This window comes from Dermochelys coriacea, chromosome 2 (genome assembly GCF_009764565.3).
Source record: "Dermochelys coriacea isolate rDerCor1 chromosome 2, rDerCor1.pri.v4, whole genome shotgun sequence".
Taxonomy (NCBI): Eukaryota; Metazoa; Chordata; order Testudines; family Dermochelyidae; genus Dermochelys; species Dermochelys coriacea.
This window is the reverse complement of record NC_050069.1, coordinates 7,862,666-7,885,791: the sequence shown is the minus strand read 5'-3', so window position 1 is coordinate 7,885,791 and position 23,126 is coordinate 7,862,666. Positions and strand designations below refer to the sequence as shown.

At 42.3% G+C, this 23,126-nt stretch overlaps 1 protein-coding gene across 1 annotated transcript in view; it reads right to left on the bottom strand.

Moving 5' to 3' along the window:
- Nucleotides 1-23,126, bottom strand: part of TSNARE1 (t-SNARE domain containing 1) — a 688,236-nt gene that overhangs the window by 163,229 nt on the left and 501,881 nt on the right. The gene's annotated exons all lie outside the window — the stretch shown is intronic.

Below are 23,126 nucleotides of genomic sequence, written 5' to 3'. Positions count from 1 at the left end.
GCTTGATCTAATTGCTCCTGCTGTAGATGAGAACTGGTGTTAGGAGTCACTTCTTGGATTCTTCCAGCACCACTCATGTGGGAAAAGAAGTGCTTCATGCCAATAGGAGTTAACTTCCAAAGACTTTTGAGTTAGACAGATAGGCTCAGAACATTTGGGGGGGGGAGGGGTCAGAAGAAGAGCAAGTACAGACATATTTGCAGGCCCCTTCTTTTAAAAAGCTGGACCAACATGTTTTGAATGTAAACAGTGAGCTGCTGATTGTTAATATATTTCATTTTTGCAAATGGAATGGAGTTTAACTTAGACACTGACATTTCATCAAGATCTTTCTTTCTTTTTTTCTTTTGCTCAGTATGAAGGCCAGATGGCTGTGGTGCTACATTGCTTAATCCATGCTGATACTATGCTGATACTGAATCGACAAGAGAAGAAGGATAGTAGGCCTTTTCTAACATGCTGTTGGGGATACCCAGAGCTGTGAGCCACTGTTTTACCCCTCTGTCTTGGCAAGGGTGAGTTTTGCTGGCTATTAGACTGTGTCAGCTCCCTGCCACACCAGCCTGTCTGCCTCATCAGCAAACTCCTCAAGGCTCTCCTAGCCCAAACCTCGCCAGGCACGTAACCATCAGTGAACTCCAGCCCCTGAGCTCCTGAGAGATGTTTCTCTGCAATGCACGACACCTCTTGCTGTGCACTTACAGAAGACACTAAGTTTGCTGCTCTGTTAAAGAGCCAGTGACATCACAGTTTATTAATTTAATTGAAGTAAATGCACCCTTCCCTTCAAACACAGCACTGAGTTGGTTTATAGTAAAGTAAAACAAGTTTATTAACAAAAGAGCATGGAATAAGTGTGACCAGGTAAAAGAGGTAAAAAAGGAAGAGATGGTTACGAGCAAATAAAACACGCATCTAAAAGTCTAAAACTTAATTTAGCAAGATGCAATCTTTGTTTAAAAACAACAAGGAGTCCGGTGGCACCTTAAAGACTAACAGATTTATTTGGGCATAAGCTTTTGTGTGTAAAAAACCCACTTCTTCGGTTTCATCTGAAGAAGTGGGTCTTTTACACACAAAAGCTTATGCCCAAATAAATCTGTTAGTCTTTAAGGTGCCACTGGACTCCTTGTTGTTTTTGTGGATATAGACTAACACAGCAACCCCCTGATACTAGTCTTTGTTCAAGTCTCCTTTCTGGCTTTTTACTGGCCGCACTGGCCAGGATCCCTCACAGAAATCAAATCACTTGGCTTCTTTGTCTCCTGGGTGGAGGATAAAGATGGAGTCTCTCTGTTCCTTATATCCCCAAAGGAATAGTCTTTGTCTTACAAGTCAGGAAGGCCTCCTGAGGATTCAGTCTCCTGTCTCTCTCTGGGGTGCAAGAGCCATGTTAATTCTCTGTCTCTCAAGTTCAGGATCAGGATAAACCCTACTTGTTTAGCTTGATGGCTTTATTTACTGCTAATACGCAATTTGAGGTAAACCCACATTCCTCTGTCTAGGACAGAACTGTTTATCACCTTTACCTAGGCTAGGATGCCTGGTCTAAAACATATTCTAGTAACATCATACAGGGCGGAATTAATAATTTCACATATAATATTAACACATCCATTTTACAATAATATTAATAGTCAGTATGTTATTAGCTTTCATATGATACCTCACAAGGCACATTTTGTACAAATATTATTTCAGCAGACTGTAGGTGTGAGTAACCAGTGCCTTGGGTCACAGCAGTCATTAATAGATTGCTTCTGAGTGTCTATGTCCAAACCCAAACCACTGCTCCTGAGACTGGCTTTCATCCTTCAGCTATGGGAGGTCAGTCAGCAAACAGGATTCTAAGGACAGTTCTGCCAAAATCAATTCACTAAAGTGCTCTATGTAAAAAGACAAAGGGACAGAATTTCAAGGTATTTAGGTGCCTAAAGTTGCACTAGGCACAAGAACTAGAAGCCTAACTCCTCTTGGAATCAATGTGAATTAGTCACCTAGGTGACTAATCCCACTGGGCGCCTATCTGCACTTGTATAAGTGTAAATACTTTAGAAAATCTGGCTTTAAATAAAAAGCACGCCCTCCTTCTCAGCATGAGCATGGGGAGGTTAGGGAGAAGTCAATGAAAGATTCATCTGTGTTTACAAAGAAGCCACAATAATTGTCAGGTAACTCAGATTTTGTATCTATATGTGTGTATATATAATTTCACATTTTGACAGCTCTTCAAATAGTAAGAGGTTTTTTTGACTGAGACAGGAGCAGATCAGTTAATTATCAACATTTCTGAGCACTGGAAAAGCTATTAGAGTAGACTTTTTTGAGCATTTTTTGATATTAAGCCAGCAGAGGGATGATTGAATCATTAAAACACATTTTAAGGTTTGGGGTTCTTTTTCTTCCTTTCCCGAGTTAGGTCTGCCACTCCTTTGAACCCATCCTCTAAAGCAAACTGAAGCATTTTGCCATGTGGAATTATTTGTTCAGCCACTACATGCTTATGTTTTATCTCTCAGTCCCTTTACCCTCCTGCAGTGGCTCACAGATTCACAGATTATAAAACCAGAATGGACCACTGTGATCATCTACTCTGACCTCCTGCATAGCACAGGCCACAGACCTTCCCCCAAATAATTCCTAGATCATATTTTTGTAGAAAAAATAAATAGTGATGGAGCATCTACCACAACCCTTGACAAATTGTTCCAATGATTAATCATTTGCACTGTTAAAAATGTACGCCTTATTTCCAGTCTGAATTTGTCTCGCTTCAACTTCCAGCCTTTGGATCATGTTATACCTTCCTCTGTTAGACTGAAGAGCCCACTATTAAATATTTGTTTCCCAGGTAGATACTTATGGATGGTAATCAAGCCACGCCTTAACCTTCTCTTTGCTAAGATAAATAGATTGTGCTTCTTGAGTCTATCACAATAAGCCATGCTTTATAATCTTTTTATCATTCTCATGGCTCTTCACTGACCCCTCTCCAATTTATCAACACCATTTTTGAATTGTGGGATCAGCACAGGACACAGTATTCCAGCAGCGGCCACACAAGTGCCAAATACAGATGTAAAACAATCTCTCTACTCCTACTGGAGATTCCCCTGTTGATACATCTCAGGATCGCATTAGCTCTTCTGGACACAGCATCACGTTGGGAACTCATGTTCAGCTGACTATCCACTATGATCCCTATATCTTTTTCAGGTTTCAGAGCAGCATCCATGTTACTCTGTATCCGGAAAAAGAACAGGAGTACTTGTGACACCTTAGAGACCAACAAATTTATTAGAGCATAAGCTTTCATGGGCTACAGCTCACTTCACTGGATGCATAAAATGGAACATATAGTAAGAAGATATATATAGACACACAGAGAAGGTGGACGTTGCCATACAAACGGTAAGAGGCTAAGTAATTAAGATGAGCTATTATCAGCAGGAGAAAAAAACTTTTGTACTGATAATCAAGATGGCCCATTTAGACAGTTGACAAGAAAGTGTGAGGATACTTAACATGGGGAAATAGATTCAATATCTTTTTCAGAGTCACTGCTTCCCAGGCTAGATATCCTGTAAGTATGGCCTAAATTCTTTGTTTCCAAATGTATACATTTACATGTAGCTGCATGAAAAGCTTACATTTAGCTGTATTAAAATGCATGCAGTTTGATTCATTGAGGATACAGCACATTCCTTCACTTCCTCCATGGTTGATCAACACCTGCAATGGAATCCATTTGGATCCAACCTGTTTATTTCCATACACTGGGCAACACAAGTGAAATAACTTCAGTGCTTTCCAAATAATCACTCCCTCAAGAGAATAATAATGGGCAGATCAGAGCAGTTTCGATTCAGATTCTCTTTTTGGATGCTGTAGCTCACGAAAGCTTATGCTCAGATAAATTTGTTAGTCTCTAAGGTGCCACAAGTACTCCTTTTCTTTTTGCGAATACTAACACGGCTGCTACTCTGAAACCTGTCTTTTTGGATGTTTGCATTTGTTCCTGCTAGTTGAAGTAGAACTGTGATGAGAAATGGAGTGGGCAACACTCTTCAAAGGGCTTGTAAACCTCAGGGAAGGAGAAAAGAGGAAGGATTAAAGGCTTTCAGAAAGCCTGAGCCACTGAGTGCGCAAGCCAGCTCAGGTAGACCATTGCATTGTACTTCAGCAAATGATGCATCTTTGATGCTAACACTGAGCTGCTTTAAGTGGCTACCAGTTGGGACACAATAATGTGAGAGATGTATTTTCAAGGAGACGCTTTATGGGGAGGGCAGTCACAATACTCAAGACTGCAGTGTCTTTAAATGAAATAAGAGATGCTGTTTGGAACCTTTGTTACCAGATTAAAAAAGAAATGTATTTATTTTCCATTTTCATAGCAACATTTTAAGGTAGAGACAGAATGGAATTGCATAAATCTGGGTGAAAATCAGCCAGGTAGGGCAGAGGGGAAGGGGAAGGGAAAGGGAGTGAGTTTGAATTCAGATGTCTCTGTGCCCCCAGATGTTATAATGATAACATAATATATGAACTAAAGCTGTCCGCAAGTGTATCTGTATCCATTGGTTCCAACCTAAGAATGTGTGAGTTTGGTTAGTGCTCATGACAGTGATACTAATCTTGTGGTCAAGATACTGGAGTGGGACTCAGGAGATCTGGATTCAATTCTCATCTCTACCACAGACTCCTTGTGTGACCCTAGTCAAGTCACTTAATGTCTCTGTGCCTTACTCCCCCATCTGTAAAGTGGGGATGATAATACTCCTTTTCTCCCCTACTTCATCTGGCTTGCCTATTTAGATTGTAAGCTCTTTGGGGCAGAGACTATCTCATACTATGTGTAGCACAATGGGGCCCCCGGTGTTGGCTGGGGCCTCTAAGGTACTACTGTAGTCCTAATAATGAGGGAGGAAGGGAATAATAGCAGTGGCTTGAACTATGTGTACTGTGTGGGGAGGCAGCATCTACAATTACCTGTGGTCTCCCACCTGTGCCAATGCCCCTCACTCCTGTCGTGCCTTAGGAGTATTGGTTGGTTGGTTTGGATTTTGGTGGGCTGATGAGGGTTTAGGAGGGAACAGAATGAGGTAAGGGTGAAGGGTTGTGACACACTGGGATTATGTCCCAAGCATAGAGGAAAGCACAAGAGGAGGATGAGGGGAAGGAACGAACAGGCCGAGAAGGCTGGCACCCACGTATAGAGTGTTGGGGAGAGGGAGCCGGGGTAAACAAAACCTAGGCAACTGAGTAGGTCTACGGCAGGCTGAAGCACAAATGAAGCCAGAGCTGGAACTTGTAGAAAAGGGATGGCGTCATAAGATAGACACATAGCGGTGGGGTTGCTTTGGCAGCCTCTACATTGTCCAGCTGTGCTGAGCCCTGAATACCCACATCAGTCCTTTCTACCATGGAGAGAAACGATTTACAGTGAGCCAGAGCCTACAGTTCTCACTCAGGATCTGCCTCTCCTCTAGCGTTCTGGTACAAATCAGGAATATAGTCATAGCAGACATGGAAGACTAGGGTAACTGTGAGAAGAAACGACTTAATTATTTCATAGATTCATAAAGTTTAAGGCCAGAAGGGATCATTAGATCATCATTCTGACTTCCTGAATATCAGAGTCCAATACACTTCACCCACTTACCCCTGTATTGAGCCCAATAACTGAGGATTGACACTGGTGTATCTTTCAGAAAGGTGTCCAGTCTTGATTTGAAGATATGAAAAGACAGAGAATCTACTGCTTCCCTTGGTGCTTCCTTCCAATGGGTAAATCTCCCACACTGCTAAAAATGTGTGCCTTATTTCTAAAGTGAATGTGTCTAGCCACAGCTTCCATTAGCTCTTGTTACGCCTTTCTTTGTTAAATGAAAGACCCCTTTAAGCATCCAGTATTTTCGCCCCATGTAATCAAGTCACCTCTCAAACTTCTTTTTGATAAACTAAACAAATGGAGCTCTTAAAGTCTCTCATTGTAAGGCATTTTCTCCAGCTCTCAAATCATTTTTTTGTGTGTGGTTCTTCTCTGTATCCTCTTCAATTTTTCAACATCCTTTTGAAAAATGCTGCAGTGGAACTGGACATAATATTCCAATAACAACCTCACCAATGTTCTATACAGAGATAAAAATCATTTCCCTAATTCTTCTTGCTACTCCCGTTTATACACCCACGGGTCATGGCAGCTCTTTGTGCCACAGTGTGGCACTGGGAACTCTTACTCAATTGTTTGCCCGCTATGACCCCTAAATCCCTTTCAGAGACACTGCTTTCCAGGATACTGTCCCCCATTCTGTAGACTGTATGTATAACTAGATGTATAACTCTGCATTTCACTGTATTAAAAATAATTTTGTTTGAATTGGCCCAGGTTACCAAGCTATCTAGACCACTCCGTACATCAGTCCTGTTTTCATCATTACATACCAAACTTTATATCAACTGAAAATATTATCTGCATTGATTTTATATTTATTTCAAGATCACTCATAAAAATGTTGATTGGGGGAAAACTTGTAGAATAGCATCAAGGCCTACTAGTAACCCCTGTGGGACCCCACTAGAATCACCCCCATTTGATGATGATTCCCCATTAACAACAACTTTTTTGAGATCTGTCATTTAGCCAATTCTTAATCCATTTAATGTGTGCAGTATTGATTTTGTATAGTGCTGATTTTTAATCAGAACCTTGAGGGGTACTCAGTCAAATACCTCACAAAAGTCTAAGGATATTACATTTATCTTTATCAACCAAACCTGTAATCTCACGAAATAACTATTAGGAAAGGAAAAAGTAATAAGATAGAAAAATATCACAATGCCACTATAAAAATCCATGCTACACTCACAGCTTGAATATTATGTGCAGTTCTAGTCAACGCATCTCAAAAAAGATATTAGAATTGGAAACAGCTTCCAAATGAGGATAGATTAAAAAGACTTGGACTGTTCAGCATAGAAAAAAAAATGAATGAGGGATATGATAGAGGGATAAAATCATGACGCGTGTGGAGAAAGTGAATAGGGAAGTGTTATTTAGCCTTCCTCATAACACAAGAACTAGGGGTCACCCAATGAAATTAATACGCAGCAGGTTTAAAACAAACAAAAGGAAGCATTTCTTCACATAGCGCACAGGCAACCTGTGGAACTCATTGCCAGGCGATGTTGTGACGGTCAAAAGTATAACTGGGTTAAAAAAAGAATTAGATGAATTACTGGAGGACAGGTCTATCCATGGCTATTAGCTAAGATGGTCAGGGATACAACCCTATGCTCTGGGTGTCCCTAAATCTCTGACAGCCAGAAGCTAAGAGTGGACAATAGGGGAACGGATCATTTGATAATTGCCCTGTTCTGTTAACTAGTTTCCTGTGAAGCATCTGGTACTGGGCACTGTTGGAAGACAGCATACTGGGCTAGATGGACCATTTGTCTGACTCCTATGGCCATTCTTATGTTATGTTAATGAAATGAGGCTTGTTTGACAAGACCTAGTTTTCATAAAACCACATTAACTGGCATTAATTATATTCCTATTCTTTAATTCTTTATCAGTTGCATCCTGTAACAGCTATGCCACTGTTTTGCCCAGGACTGATATCAGGCTAACTGACCTAACAGTACCCAGGTTATCTTAGTGGCCTTTCTTGAATTTGATACAACATTAGTACTCTTCCAGACTTTTGAAATTTCCCCAGTATGCCACTTTACTGATGTTAATGCATGGTATGTACTGCAACTAATTCACATAAAGCCTATCATGCTATTGTTGAAGAGACTTACTCAGAAATTCCATTGTTACTGAGAGAAGACAAGGAAGACCCAGCACCAACATCATGCAAAAGTAGTATTTTGCCATTTGATTAATAAAATATTGAACTCTTTATAAGTACAACAACCTTATTTTTCCCTTTTGGTTGAATTTGACTGTATCAAAATTGAGGGACAACACTTGCTAATTATTTTTCTTAGTAGTAGGATTATATATATGATCTACTTTTTCTCATGTTTTTTTCTATGTACAGAAAACTGCACACCCAGCCGAGATCAGGGCCCCACTGTGCTACATGCTGTACATACGCATTAATAAATAAAATAAAATAAAATAAAATAATAATAATAATAATAATTAGTATTACCATAGTGCTTAGTAACCCTCATCATGGACCAGGACCACACTGTGCTAGCCACTATAGAAATATAGAACAAAGAGACAGTCCCTGCCTCAAAGAGCTTACAATCTAAGTAGGACATAGGTGAAATCAGGTTCCAGAAGTTATTAGATAACTAGTGTCCCCCTTCTCAGAGTGCATTCAGCCTGTGAAACAGTTCTCATGGTGTAATGTTTTTATCTTGTAGATCATTGGCTAAGTGACTTGTCACTCACCATTGGGGAGGTGTGACTTTCTGTGAAAACCCAAACTAAGCAGCAACACTCTTCATGTAGTTGGATTAAGCTCCCAGATCAAGCAGTCTGTAAATTGGGTGGTATCTGAGGAAGGAAATAAAGCTCCAAGCCTCAGTCCTTTTGGAGGCCCTCTCCTCAGGGCTTATTTGACAAATGATCACCAAAAAAACCCTAACAAGCCAGTTGTGTGACATACACTGGGCAATCATCCCCTGCTTCAACCAGCAAAGAGGGGAGGAGGAATGCTCTTCCCCTTTCACACACTGTCCCCTTCTTGTTATACTCCACCCTAAGCAGCCAAGTGCCTTGCAACTAGAGATCCCAGTTTTAAAGGGCCCAAGAGCTGTACCTGGCACACAAGCACCCCAAAACCCATTGCCCTGTTTCACAGTTATTAAATTTCTAATTTACCTCCTTACTCTTCAAACGCAACTGCTAGGACTAGACATAATCTGAGCAAATTTGCACCCAGCATGCCTCTGCTACTCCAGATTTTCAATACACGGCTCTGCTACTCCAGTCCTGAAGCCCCTCGCCTCTGCTACTGGACAGAACCATAGGCAACGCATAGTATAGCTTTATAAACAGCAAATCATACTAGAAAATCTCAATCACTTTTTGGAGACAATTACAACATTGAGTAATGACAGGTTTCAGAGTAGCAGCCGTGTTAGTCTGTATTCGCAAAAAGAAAAGGAGTACTTGTGGCACCTTAGAGACTAAGAAATTTATTAGAGCATAAGCTTTCGTGAGCTACAGCTCACTTCATCGGATGCATTTGGTGAAAAAAACAGAGGAGAGATTTATATACACACACAGAGAACATGAAACAATGGGTTTATCATACACACTGTAAGGAGAGTGATCACTTAAGATAAGCCATCAACAGCAGCGGGGGGGGGAAAGGAGGAAAACCTTTCATGGTGACAAGCAAGTCACCATGAAAGGTTTTCCTCCTCCCCCCCCCCCCCGCTGCTGTTGATGGCTTATCTTAAGTGATCACTCTCCTTACAGTGTGTATGATAAACCCATTGTTTCATGTTCTCTGTGTGTGTATATAAATCTCTCCTCTGTTTTTTCCACCAAATGCAACCGATGAAGTGAGCTGTAGCTCACGAAAGCTTATGCTCTAATAAATTTCTTAGTCTCTAAGGTGCCACAAGTACTCCTTTTCTTTTAACATTGAGTAAGATGGGCAAATGCCCAGAGTCTGCAGATCCAGCTCACTAAATTCATTCCTTACAAACCCAACTAGCATTAGAATTCAGATCTTCAGTCTAGAGAACTTGAACAAAGGGTTAGCAAACAAATGGTGAACAAGTATCTTCCTCTTCAAAACTGTATTCTGAGAGTATAAATAACAGATTTGTACACTTTATAATAACTAGAATCTATTATTCAAAGGAGGGCAATGGTGTATCATGGACAGAATTCAGACCTCTGCCATGGAGTGGTTCATGACCTTGGGCAAAAGTTAGGGATGTTATCCTTTGTAACGCACGTTGACATCTGTGGATGAAAAGCATTGTATAAGTGCTAAATGTTGTTTGTTATTGAGGAGGCACTCAGATTTCACAGGATCTGGATCTCAATGCCAACAACTCTGCAACCAGTACCATAAGTAACTCTCTGGTTCACACACATTCTTCCTGATCTTCCTTAACCATATTGATTTGGTATCTCCAACAACACTGGAATGGCTGCTAAATCCATTATTTTCTCTCTCACTGGGTTTGAAATGCATTAGAGTTAGTTTTCTTCTAAAATTGACTCCCTCAAATGCTGTGTGCAGCCATCCTACCCATGAGCTATTTCTGTTCCAGCCTGACAAGGACAGTGACTGACGTGCAACTCTATAGATTCAATACCTGTTTTTTTCCTGTAACAGTCCAAGGCATTTAATCAATATGGCAATGCCCTGTCCAAAGGTACAATCCCCAGCGATCTTAAACTGCCTCTAAGAAACAGAAGTAAGTGATTTTATGACTTGACATCTGTTGAAATGTCCATGTACGGCTGCAACAGATACATATATTTTCCTCTACAAACCAGTTACATAAACAGAAGTAAATATCACTGTGGCAGAGATGTATAGTTTCAGGTTGAGAACCAAGACCACTTTGACATCATGATTTCAAATGCATACAAAGAAGAGTCTTTTGCACAAGCACCTCTGTTCCAGGTACCATACATTTGCTAAAGGCATCTGTGACCGAGTGAGGTCCAGCTCGTGTCTTCTGCTCTGTCTACACAGATTGTTTAGATCTTTTGCTGTTAAGCCCCACCATGTGGTTTATTGACATTGCTCTTTCAGCCATCTTACGGATCGATACACCACATCATTTACAGCACAGTTTCACCTCAGCCCTCTGAGCCTTTTCTTGGTGCAGGCTCTGCTAACTGGCCTCTCTTCTCCAGCCCTTCCTTTCTGTGCCACCTTCTACCCTCTGTTTTAATGGGCTAATTCATTCTTCATTCTTTAATCCTCCCCAGCCCATTTTAATCCACTATTAGGCTCGGGGAGGGGCATTAATGTATGTTTAAGTGATCAGAGTACTGGCTCAACTGTTAGTTCCCAGCACTCTGTCCCAGCATCTCACAAACATATCAGGAGAGGGAACAAACATGGTAATCTATCTATGGTACTTATGTGGCCCCAACTACTATGGTATCTAAATGTCTCAATTTTTGTTTTAGTTTCTTAATCTTACAACATGCCTCTAAGGAAGGGAAGTGCTATTATCCTGAGGTACAGGATATCAATGGGATTTAGGAGCCTAAATACCCTAAAGATCTGGGCAAAGAGAATAAAGCCAGGTCTACAGGAGAAACTTTTATCAGCAGGGTAATATCGGTTCTGGGTGTGATTTTTTTGGCAACATTTCTATACCAGCAAAAGCGCTAGTCTCGTTTGATAGTAGATATTTCATCTTCTGCTCATAGGCTTGGCTAAAAATGCTGTAAAGTGAAGGCAGATAATGGTAAGTCGATGATTGGTAACTGTTCTGAATGACAGCACCTCAGAGCAGATGAGCGTGTCTGCTTTTCCCATTCAGGACACGGTGCAATAAGAGGCACATGTGGCCATCACTCCCTAAGAACACTATGTGCTTGGAAGGAATTTTAAATGGACACCTAAGCAATGAGAAAGACAAGGGAGGTGAAGTAATATCTTTAATTGAACCAACCTCTGTGGAAAGTAGAAGCTTTCAAGCTACACAGTGCTCTTCTTCAGGTCTGGGAAAGGAAATCAGACTGTCTGAACTAAATAAAAACTGGGACAAACTGAAATAAATGGTCCTTTCCTATTGCCTAATGCACTTAGTAGGAGTTGATAAGGAGGAAGGTGCTCATCTCACACTGACCATCAATAAAGGCCAATGGGTATTGGCATCTAACTCCCTTAGGGGCTTCTGAAAATCACATTGAAGATATGTAATCACTGGAAGAGCAATTCAGCTGCAGTGTATACATAGCCAATTTGAGTCATAGCTTTCTGTCTGCATAGATAATCTGAGTCCTGATCCTAAGTGTGGCATAAGATATCCAGGTGCAATAAGTAAGTAAAATTCACATCTATATTTAATATGTTTTTGAAGTTCCAATGACCCAGACCAACACAGAGCCCTGCTGGTTTGTAGGGACACATGTAAAATAGCATGTGATGCCCTATCCATTTCCTTCCCCTTCACAGCCCGGTCAGTTTGATCTCTGCTGGTGCCACACTCACACTCAAGAACAGGGACAGGTCTGATGTATCCAACTGGTGTGAGATCCATGGAAAATTGGGGTCCCATGAGGCCTTCTATGGCCACTAGAGTCTTTGAATTTCTCCCCAAGACTGCCAATAAAGCTACCAAAGAAACAATGTGAATTCAAGTCAATGGTTCTCAACCTTTACCATATCATGACTCCATTCTAAAAGAGACAAAAGAGCCGGGACCATCTGCTCATAGTCCCATCTAGCCATAAAGAAAGGGAGGGTGGTCCTAACGCCCCTTCACCTATTTGTGACCCCTAGATTGAGAACTCTAGGGCAAAGTCATTAGGAATAAGACTTGCTCTAGTGCATGGCATGCCTGGACTCTCTGTACTGAGGTGAATTCTACCCTAGGCGGGAGAAGAAAGATTGCCCCATGGGCCCAGTGCTTACCTTTGAGGACTGGGCTCAATTACCAGCTCTGCCATAGGCTTCCAGAGTGACCTTGTGCAAGTCACTTACTCTCCTTGCGTCTCCTCTGTAAAATGGGGACAATAGTACTTGCTCACCTCCTGCTGTAAGGATACGTTGAGGGTATTGAGATACTCAGATATTTGGATGATGGCAGCCATATAAATACCTTAGACAGACAGAATTGAAAACATTTCTCCTACAGCTTTCCACAGCATATCTAAAGGCCAGGCAGGTCTCGAAAAACAGTGGCTATTGAAATGCCAAGATGGGATGAATGAGGAAGGAACTTTACAGAAAAATGGATAGCGAGTTGCTTGAGATTACTTTATACCTACCCAGTTATAATGGGTGCCTGAAAAAAAAACTGGCAGGCTGGAAAGTTATAAAGGTGAAATATGACCTCAAATGCAGCAACACTTTACTTGGAATGGCCGTCTCCCCGCCCCTTTAAACAGTTTGCAATGGCTCAGAGATTTTCCCCACTGCCTACAGGCATCTGACTTTCCAGTATTTATTCAACACAGAACAGATTGATTTAAATCTTTGCCCAGGGTTATTTTTTCTACTTTGCATTAATTTTAACACATAAGAGAAGGTCACATATGTGGCAGAGTTTCCCATTTGGGACAGCAGAAATAGCTGAGCTACTGGAGGGGAAATACACAGGGATTTTAAGGGACTCTTTACATATACAAATGCTCTCCCTTTACTGGGGTGGGGGAAAACAATTACATTTACATTTCTCAGAAGCACTGCAGGGATGGCTTATAATGCCATTGAAGGGAGAATCCATAAAAACCTGATCAACTAAATGCCATTTTCGAGAGCTCTGCTTGCAAAAGAGCGCTGACTTGTTAAGGGCCATTGTACACTTTAATGCAATCCAATTTCTGATCATTTAATCTGATGTGCCTGAAAATTAAAATGGGGGCCAAATTCTGGTTTCATCTTCCCCAAGGTAAATTCAGAGTAACTATTGATTTCAATAGTGACTCCAGATTTATACTGGGTAAGATGAATGCAATGAATGAAAGTCATCACTCCAGACCCAACCCTTGGAAAGACAACCAGGCAAATCAGCTTCGCTTGCCCACAGGATGGGGATTGACAACAGCAAATAATTCTCCTTCTAATAAGGTAGTGGCAGAAATTCTTCCTGGCTTTTCATTGTCTGGGGTATTATCCGTGGGAAGAAGAACTGAGTTAGATATAGATACATTGTTTCTTTAATTAATGTCCCCCAAAAGAGAAAATGAGCAAAGATATAAATATGGAATTCTTCTGAGAAGGAAAAAAATGCTCTCAAGGATAGAAAATAATTGTTTTAATCCTATTAAGATGATGATTAATAAAATGAAAGAAAACAATGTTTCAGTTAGGTTGTGTTTAAAGCTGTTTCACTTACAATACATTTCTCCCTCCTGGAGTTCTCATTTGCATTATTCTTTACCTCCCTGATAATGGTCCCTTTCTCTTACATCTAAAGGGTTCAAAGATGCAAAACTGGGGCACAAATGCATATCAGCTTTCTGGCATTACTCCTTTATGAGCAACAGGATTTTTTTTGGGGGGGGGTTTCAACCAATCTGCAAGCTCCTCTTTGGGCAATCTGCTCTCTTTCCTTCAGTGCATATCATCCCCCTCCTTTCTCCCACTCATCTTTTGGGTGGGATCTCCCCAAAGATGGAGCATCTTCAATTCCCATTGGTAGTTGACTGTGCATAGCACCATCCACAGGAGGGCCCTTAGGCTAGGTCTTCACTGCAGAGTTAACTCAAGTTGTCTACACTCAAGTTAACTCTTCTGAGGTTGGCCTGACCCGAATGAAGGCAGCTGCCCTGAGACATAACACTCGTATGGCACTGAGTGAATGGACTGGTGGCACAGAGTGACTGTGTGAGCAGTTGGAGACTTGTGCTAACTTAAGATGTAGCCTGTACTCCCTGACAGGCTTACCAACTCCAGGTAAAAGCATCACCACATTTAAGTTAAGTGTTTGTGTTTGGAGGGAACCCAAGTCAAGGCATAACTTGAGTCAATACTGCAGTAAGACAAGTCCTTTGTCTCCTGCTGGAAAGCAAGCTATCAGCTCAGAGAACTAACAAGTTCCCTGGGCCCAGAGATTGTATCACTGAATGTAAGTGAGGTAATGAGTTCACTAAACCACCTAGGACCTGTGCTTTGGTGTTACAGGATGTCCCTCAATTTTCTCTTTCCTGTGCTTTACAAGACTAAAATAAACCCGACTTGACAATTCAAGTTAGTGGACATGAATCTATGTCACCCATAAGGTGGGCTGCCACATGCTGCTGGCCAAGGGAAAACAACTGGCATATGACCATCATAAAGGAAAGGCAGAGGGTGCCTGTATGTTTCAGCGAAGTGTCCCAAGAGATCACATGGAGGGTGGGGGAGGTGGTGGGTTGGTTCAGCCCATAATTATAAGCCGAGTCTGAATTTCTTTAAAGTTGAGGTTTGTTCGGATTTCACAGTTTGTTTCAGATCTGTGAACTGGTAGCATGACACAGCAGACGAAAACAGAGAGACAATCAGGAGGGTTCTTCTTCACAAGGAATAATGCTTAGAACAAGAAAGCATTAAGCAAAAAAAGGAAATGGAAATCTTTGGATTCCCCCCAATCCTCTGATCCTGGCTGTGGAGCCCAACTTTCCCAAAGCCATTCTCCCCTTCTGTCACCCCATCAGCCAATGTACAGCCCTTCCCCTAAGCGCCTGTGCAAGGAGATGGAGGAGCTGAACGTAACTCCTTGTTCATCAAGAAGCAGATCTAACTCCTTGTTCACCAGGAACAGATAATGCCCCTGCACACTGTCACTGGGCCCATCTAAAATCAGAACTGGCATTTCTGAGCCTCTATCTGGGAGGGAGCTGGCATTAGTAGTCTGGCCTCTTTCATAGGCAGCATGGAAGACTGCGGACTACTGTGAGCAGTTTTCTTCCTGATTTAGAATGGGACTTCAAAAATGCAAGAGCACATTCACTTTTCCTCTCATTCCATTAGGTGTAAATCCTACGTATATAAACATCAGGAAAACTTTAGTATGCAAAATTCAAAGCTGTGTTAGGCATGGATATGGGGATCAGACTTCAGTGTGGAAGTGGATATAAGGGATTTCATTCTCACTGAGTATTATTACAAAGAGACAAATTTTGGCATCGATTCATCATGTTCAGTCCCCAATCTAAAGTAGAGCTGAGTGGAAAACCAAGCGAGGAAAGCAGCTTTTCACCCTGAAAAGCAATTTGCTGCGTGGCCAGAACAACTATGTAAGACGGGATTCCAGGAGACCTCACAGACCTGGGACTGGAAAAAAATAAATACATGAACCACTGATGTGTTCTGATGGCTTAATGAGACTGGGGAAAAAAATAAGAGAAAACAAAAATATAGCGAGTCTCCATAGAACAACATCTGCAGTTATGCTACAAAGACAAGTTATAAGTGCTCTGTCACTCCATCTGCTTCTGGGTATAAGAAGATCACCAGCTGAGGTCAGAAAGATATCTCCTCCACAGAGAAAAAATCAGGTCATGGATGTGTGCACACAATTCTCACTGACTGTAAATGGAGTTGCACACACACATACACCTCAGGACAAAATTTGGTCGTGGAGTATTTTAGAATTAGGTGCATTATAGGAGTTCATAGTGTTATATCTAATCAATATAATTCTGCTCATGCTGGTTTTACCCCCCTAAATTCAGTGCTGCTACTCCTAATGTATGCCAGTGCAAGTGAGATAAGACTCAGACCCAGTATTGCATTACTATCCCTTCAGCATCCGATGTTGGTCATTTATGAGAACTGGCTCTCAGACTACATGGTCCATTGGAGTTCTTTGGTGCTGAAATCCATATATTTATGTAAAACTGTTACACATGGCCTGGATTTCTCCCCATTGCTTTCCTAGCTTACATCCAGGCTTCTCTTGGGGGTGTGATTTCTGGATAAACCAGAATGGATTTCAGAGGGGAGCAAATCAAATTTCTAAAAGGTCTGGAAAATAAGATGTGCTGACATATGGAAAGGCTCAGAAAAGATCTGGAGAAAAAAAACAGGTTAATCACCTATGAACTCAAAGGAATGTGAAAAAAGGAGACATTAGTTAGTGGGGTCAGAGCAAGGAGTGTGGGGCTAAAACTGCAGCAGAGGAACTTTAGTTTAACTCTTAGCAAAAATGCTTAGAAAACACTGCCATAAAAAAATGCTAGGCAATGGATCAAACTGCCAAAGGAGCATAAAAAATCATCTTCACGAGAAGTGCTCAAACCTACTGACAGCCATCAATCAGGCCTGCCGAGGGACAATAAAATCAAGCCAGCTCCACGCAATGGGGATGAGACTAGATGACCTACTCTAGGGGCTTGGTCCTGAACTACTGAAGTCAATGGGAGCAGGAACAGGGTTCAGGTCTCTTCCAGGGTGGTGGGTGCTGGGAGCTGTAGACAATACTTCTCAGCTGGCTACAAAATAAACTGTATATGAAGAGCTACAGGATCTCAGAATTCAAAGCAGATTTCCCCCAGTTGCTTAGCTAGAATCCCAAACCATACACAAACGTCTAAAAAACAAACGTACCCGCCCCCGCAGCTTAAACTGCCTGTGACAGTGAGGGACTGGAGGTGATGTCCCAGATCCCATCCAATCCTGTGTTCCTGTGTAGTCCTGCTGCTTCTCTTCAGTGTTTATCTCTGCTAAGTGGTGCATGTGCCACTGACCCAGTAGGTTCTCGGTGTACATTCTAAGCGGTAACCATTCCCGCTCATCAAAGGAATCTGTTAAGTACTGGTTTAATTTTTTTCTCTATTTTTTCAACTCCCCATTGTCAATAACATCATTTTAGCTTGAAAATAAATGTCTCCAGGGATCCAGTGAAAACTAATTTTTAAGAGAAAACAAAGCAAGATGAATTTAGTTGGCGATTGGTTCTGCTTTGAGCAGGGGGTTGGACTAGATGCCTCCTGAGGTCCCTTCCAACCCTGCTATTCTATGATTCATTTCACTGTTGTGAAAAGCACTGGGTTTGCAGCCCTGTTGATGCATCTTCTATCTACTGAACAAGCATGGCAGGCAATAGCAGCATTAATTTCCCACCCCCTGCTTCCTGCCAAGAAGTGGCGGATGGAGGAGTATTTCCGTCTCCATAGCCTAACCAGTCATTAGAGAGACTGCTAGACTGCCAAAGAGCTCCTAGTGTGGATATGCGCTTATTCCTGCAAAACTGCTTTTGGTACTGCTTATTTGACACACATTGACCAAAACTGTTGGTACTGCTTATTTGACACACACACTCCTGGGTGTAAAAAGCTATACTGGGGAAATTGCTTTGCTAGTAGAAAGAACAGGAGTACTTGTGGCACCTTAGAGACTAACAAATTTATTAGAGCATAAGCTTTTGTGAGCTACAGCTCACTTCATTGGATGCATAGAATGGAACATATAGTAAGAAGATCTATATATATATACACACACACATACAGAGAAGGTGGAAGTTGCCATACAAACTGTGAGAGGCTAAGTAATTAAGATGAGCTATTATCAGCAGGAGAAAAAAAACTTTTGTAGTGATAATCAAGATGGCCCATTCAGACAGTTGACAAGAAGGTGTGAGGATACTTAACATGGGGAAATAGATTCAATATGTATAATGACCCAGCCACTCCCAGTCTCTATTCAAACCCAAGTTAATGGTATCTAGTTTGCATATTAATTCAAGCTTAGCAGTTTCTTTTTGGAGTCTGTTTTCGAAGCTTTTCTGTTGCAAAATTGCCACCCTTAAGTCTTTTACTGAGTGGCCAGAGAAGTTGAAGTGTTCTTCTACGGGTTTTTGAATGTTATGATTCCTGATGTCAGATTTGTGTCCATTTATTCTTTTGTGTAGAGACTGTCTGGTTTGTCCAATGTACATGGCAGAGGGACATTGCTGGCACATGATGGCTAGTATAACTTTATCTACACTTTTGCTAGCACCGCTTATGTACGTCAGTGATCATGCCCCTTCACAACCTTGACCAGTACAGCTATGCTTGGAAAAAGTTGTAGCATAGATGTGGCCTTAATAACAACTGTGGTGATGGGTTTTAAGATATCGACACCTGTTCCATCGGAACTGGATTGAGACCCACCATCTCGTTTCACATAGACCATCAGGTAGGGTGACCAGATGGCAAGAAGAAAATATCGGGAAACATGGGAGGTTGGGGGGGGGGAGGAGAGCCACAGACTAACAGCCCCCACTGGAGCCATGGGGGAGGGAGGCACACCGGCCAAGGAAGCTGCAGGTCAGGGGCACATGGCCCTGGCTCCCACCCCTGGCTGCAAGGGCGGGGGGTGTCTCAGGGCTGAGGGAGGGAGTTTGGGGGGCGGGAGGGAGTTCAGGGTGCTTTGAGCAGGGGGTTGGACTGGATGACCTCCTGAGGTCCCTTCCAACCCTGATATTCTGTGATTCTATGACTGTGGGAGGGAGTTTGGGTGCAGGAGGGGATATGGGCTCCGGGGCGCATACCTCAGGTGGCTCCCCGGAAGTCTTGACATCTCCCTCTGGGTTCCAGGTGGAGACATGGCCAGGCGGCTGTGTAAGATGCCTCACCCGCAGGTGCTTCCCCACGCAACTCCCATTGGCTGCAGTTCCTGGCCAATGGGAGCTGCAGAGCAGGCGTTCATGGAGGGGGCAGCATGCAGAGCCCCCCGGCCGTCCCTGTGCCTAGGACCCAGAGGGAGATGTCGACACTTCCAGGGAGCTGCCTGATGTAAGCGCCCCCCGAGCCCACACCCCCAGATGTCACCACTTCCAGGGAGCTGCGCAGAACTGGGTAGGGAGCCTACCAGCCCCGCGCCAACTGGACGCCTGGCAACTTTACAATATCAGAACAAATGACGTCCTGATTGTACATAAGTCGGGATGCGGGACAAAGTTAAATATTGGCACAGTCCCGATTTTATCAGGATGTCTGGTCACCCTACCGCCAGGTTGCCATCAGATGGTAAGAACTCTTGGACTACCAGCAATTTGGACCAGAATTAAAGCAATGACCAAGGAGAGAAACCTCTATATTACCACTACCAATACTCTGAGTAATCCAGTCATTCACGCTGAGCATTTTATTGTTTGTTTTTAAGATTTCCTTTCTAAATGACACATTAATATTGCCAGTGATGAAGAATCCACCTTAACCTGGGTAAACTGTTCCAATGGTTAATTACTCTGACCATTAAAATTTACACCCTATTTCCACCTAAAGCAGTAGACTGGTAGTCAGAGGATCTGAGCATCAGTTTATGACTCTGCTCCAGATTTTCTCCAGGTGTAAAATTGGGATGGTCCTTTCCCACCTCATAGGGCTGTTGTGAGGACTATTTACTTAATGCACATGAAGTGCACAAATACTATGGCGATGAAGAGTTACATTAAGTAGACAGACCACTGTATTTCCAATCTTCAGACAAAATACTGTCTTAAGGATGCATGCTTGTTTCCCATTGACTGCAGTGAGAGCTATGTGGGTATATGTAAGGAGGACAAAACATTGGCTTTTGGATTTTAGAAGTGATGCAGTTGATATTTTCACTACTTACGCAAACAAAGTGCATGCTCAGGCAGTTTACGATCTGCATAAGAACATCCATTCCTCAATTTGTTTATTTCTAATTAGCTTGTGATGCTAAAATGCAAGGGACGCCTGAGTGAAGTAAAAACTGGATGCACTCATTCTTTCTCTCTCTCTCTCTCTGTAGGCAGTGTTGACGAATGAGATTGTGGATTGATGTAGCGGGAGTAGTATAATTTCTGGCAGCCGCTGCGAGCATATGGTGAGGTTTATCGATGCACGTGGGTGCCATGCAGTACAGTACCTCTGAGCCAGGCAGGCACTGCAAGCATTTCATTACTTCTCCGTTCAGCAAGGCCAAAGCATGGAACTGATGAGGAATTGAGAGATGCTCCCCTGGACAAGAAGCTCCAGGGCTAGATTGTGGTTCAGATTCTGCTCTCAGTGACACCAGGAGGTGTCTGGTGTAACACCATTGAAGTTACTCCAAATTCACAGCAATGCAACTAAATTTGCCTTTATGGCTCTATTCTCATCTATGTTGCATCCTCCAAAGTGTTTCCAAACTGAGTGTCCAGGAAAAATTAAGGAGAATGTGAATTAAATCTTCATGGTAGATAGAGCCACCATTGTTTGCCCTCTCCCCAAACCCCATAAGTGTCCTATAGGCAAACTGTTCCTCACGCCTGACTCAGACAGTCCAATCCATGCAGCTGGCCCTGGATGGCCTTTTCCACTTACTTCTTAGTCCTTGATCTTTCGGACAACCGAGGCAGCTGTGCTACATTACCACTGCGACTGACTCACAGCTGCAACTAAGCCCTCTCCTTATCGCAGGATCCAGAATTCAATCTGCTCCAGGAAACAGGATGTGGCTAAATGTTTAACAATTCTCATATTTCCAGATGGGCAAAGAAGTATGTTCTCCATGCGGCTTGGAACTCTGAATGATCTGCTGATTTACCTCTATTCTTCATCTTATGCACCCTTAGAGAGACAGCATCTCGGTTGCCATTCTTCTGTCTCTGGAGTTCATTAATTAATGTCACCCCGTCATCCGCAGAAGAGGAATCATTCCTGCATGTCACAAGATATTACATTCTCTTAATGCCCTGGGCTGACTTCACATCCCTTGTTGGTTTGTGGAAAATGAGAGGCTGATGAATCAAATCCAGGTTTCCTGAATGACAGTGATAAAGGAACTTCTTTAGGCTACCAACTCAGCAGTCTCCTTGTTGAATAAATGTCAGCAACAACAATATGAGAATCTACAAGTCAGTACAGGTTTGAGAAGTCCCTCCATCCTGTAAAGAACCCAAGGACTGAATGAAATGCAGTTGTCATACCGCAAGAAAACAAACTTTTCATCTGTGTGATAAAATAGTGGGCACAGAATAAAATTCTCAAATCAACATACATACCAAGACCAATATAATGTGTCCATGTTTGTTGGCACAATACAGTGCAACTGGCTTAATAACGATAGGATATTTTTCAGAGTAATAAAATATGGTTTCTTTTAATTTGCCTTCCATTTTTTTAAAGGTAGAGAGAGCACTTAGGTCATGTTTTCAAAATTTTCTCTCCAATGATAAGGACTAGAAACTTACTTTTTTGTTTAAAATGAAAGCTGAGATTCTCCTGTAACCCTGTGACTCCAGAAGCTGGGGATTTAAGAAAATATCTGGCTATCACGAGTCTCAAAATAAAATCATGAGAACTGGCAACACTGCTAGTGTTGTGGCTGGGTTTACATATATTTGCATTAACAATCTATCAAGGTACCTATTAAGCAGCAATCATTGCAATATGTAGGCATGAATTTCCCCAAATACTTTACAAATATTAACAAATTAAAACCTGTGAGAAAACCAGGGTCCCATATGCTCTGTGGTTGAATGGGACTAATTGCTGGAGCAATAACCTCTAAGCTCCCTGCAACATTACTTTATCCTGTTGTCACATAATACCCTTAATTCCCATCCCTGCAGCTTCACATTATCCCACACACCTATGGCTGGCTGCTCATAGTTGAAAATCTTCACTGATGTAAAATGTGTTGATTATTTTCCACAGTAACTTATTTTGAGGAGGGGTTCTCCCTCCCTACTGTACTCTCCAGGCAGCCAGGCTCCCCTCTCCAGGCCCTGATCCCATGATCTAGTCCAGCATAAAGTTTCCTAACCCTCCCCTATGTGTTCCAACAAAACTTCAGCGTTTCTGTGCGCTGGCTGTCCTAGCCCCAGCTGCTGCGCTGTTCTCCAGGCAGCATGCCTCACCAGCCTAGGTCGCTGCCTGCTCCATAGTTGCACAGCTACAAGCGCCAGATCTGGCTAACCAAACCCCCTGATGCTTGGCTCTATGGAAGAGTGCAGTGGGCTTGCACCGTAACTGACCCACTCCCCTTTGTGAAGAAAGCTGGAGAATGAGAGACAAAACAAATGATTTCCAGAGGTTCTGATCAACTGCAGCTCCCACCAAAGCCAGTGGATAATGTAGGTGCTCAGCATAGCTGAAAATCAGGCCAGTCCTAAATATGGCTTTAGGTCCCTCACTATACCAACCTAAGCTTGAAAAAATTAGCCAAAGCAGAACATCTGCTGGCTACAAAGTTTTTTCATGAGATAATTATTTGCTTGTGACATAGTCTGAATATGGCCTGTACTTTATGTTCCACGCAGCACTGTGATCTCACATGCCAAATAAGGTTGGGGCCTGTGGGTACGTGAATGGAAGATTTCTAAGACACATCTAAGCACTTCAGAAAGAAACAGCAAAAGGCAGTCTTCTGTATCAGCCACTGGGGCACTGTGTTGTTGGAGATACCACTGTTTGGGCTCACTCCAGCATGGGTAATTACATTCTGTCAATGTCAATCCTCCTGCTGTTTCATCTGGATTCTTTTCTTCCTTTACTAAACTGTTTTTTAGTGGGGTTGTGTGCTAATAGA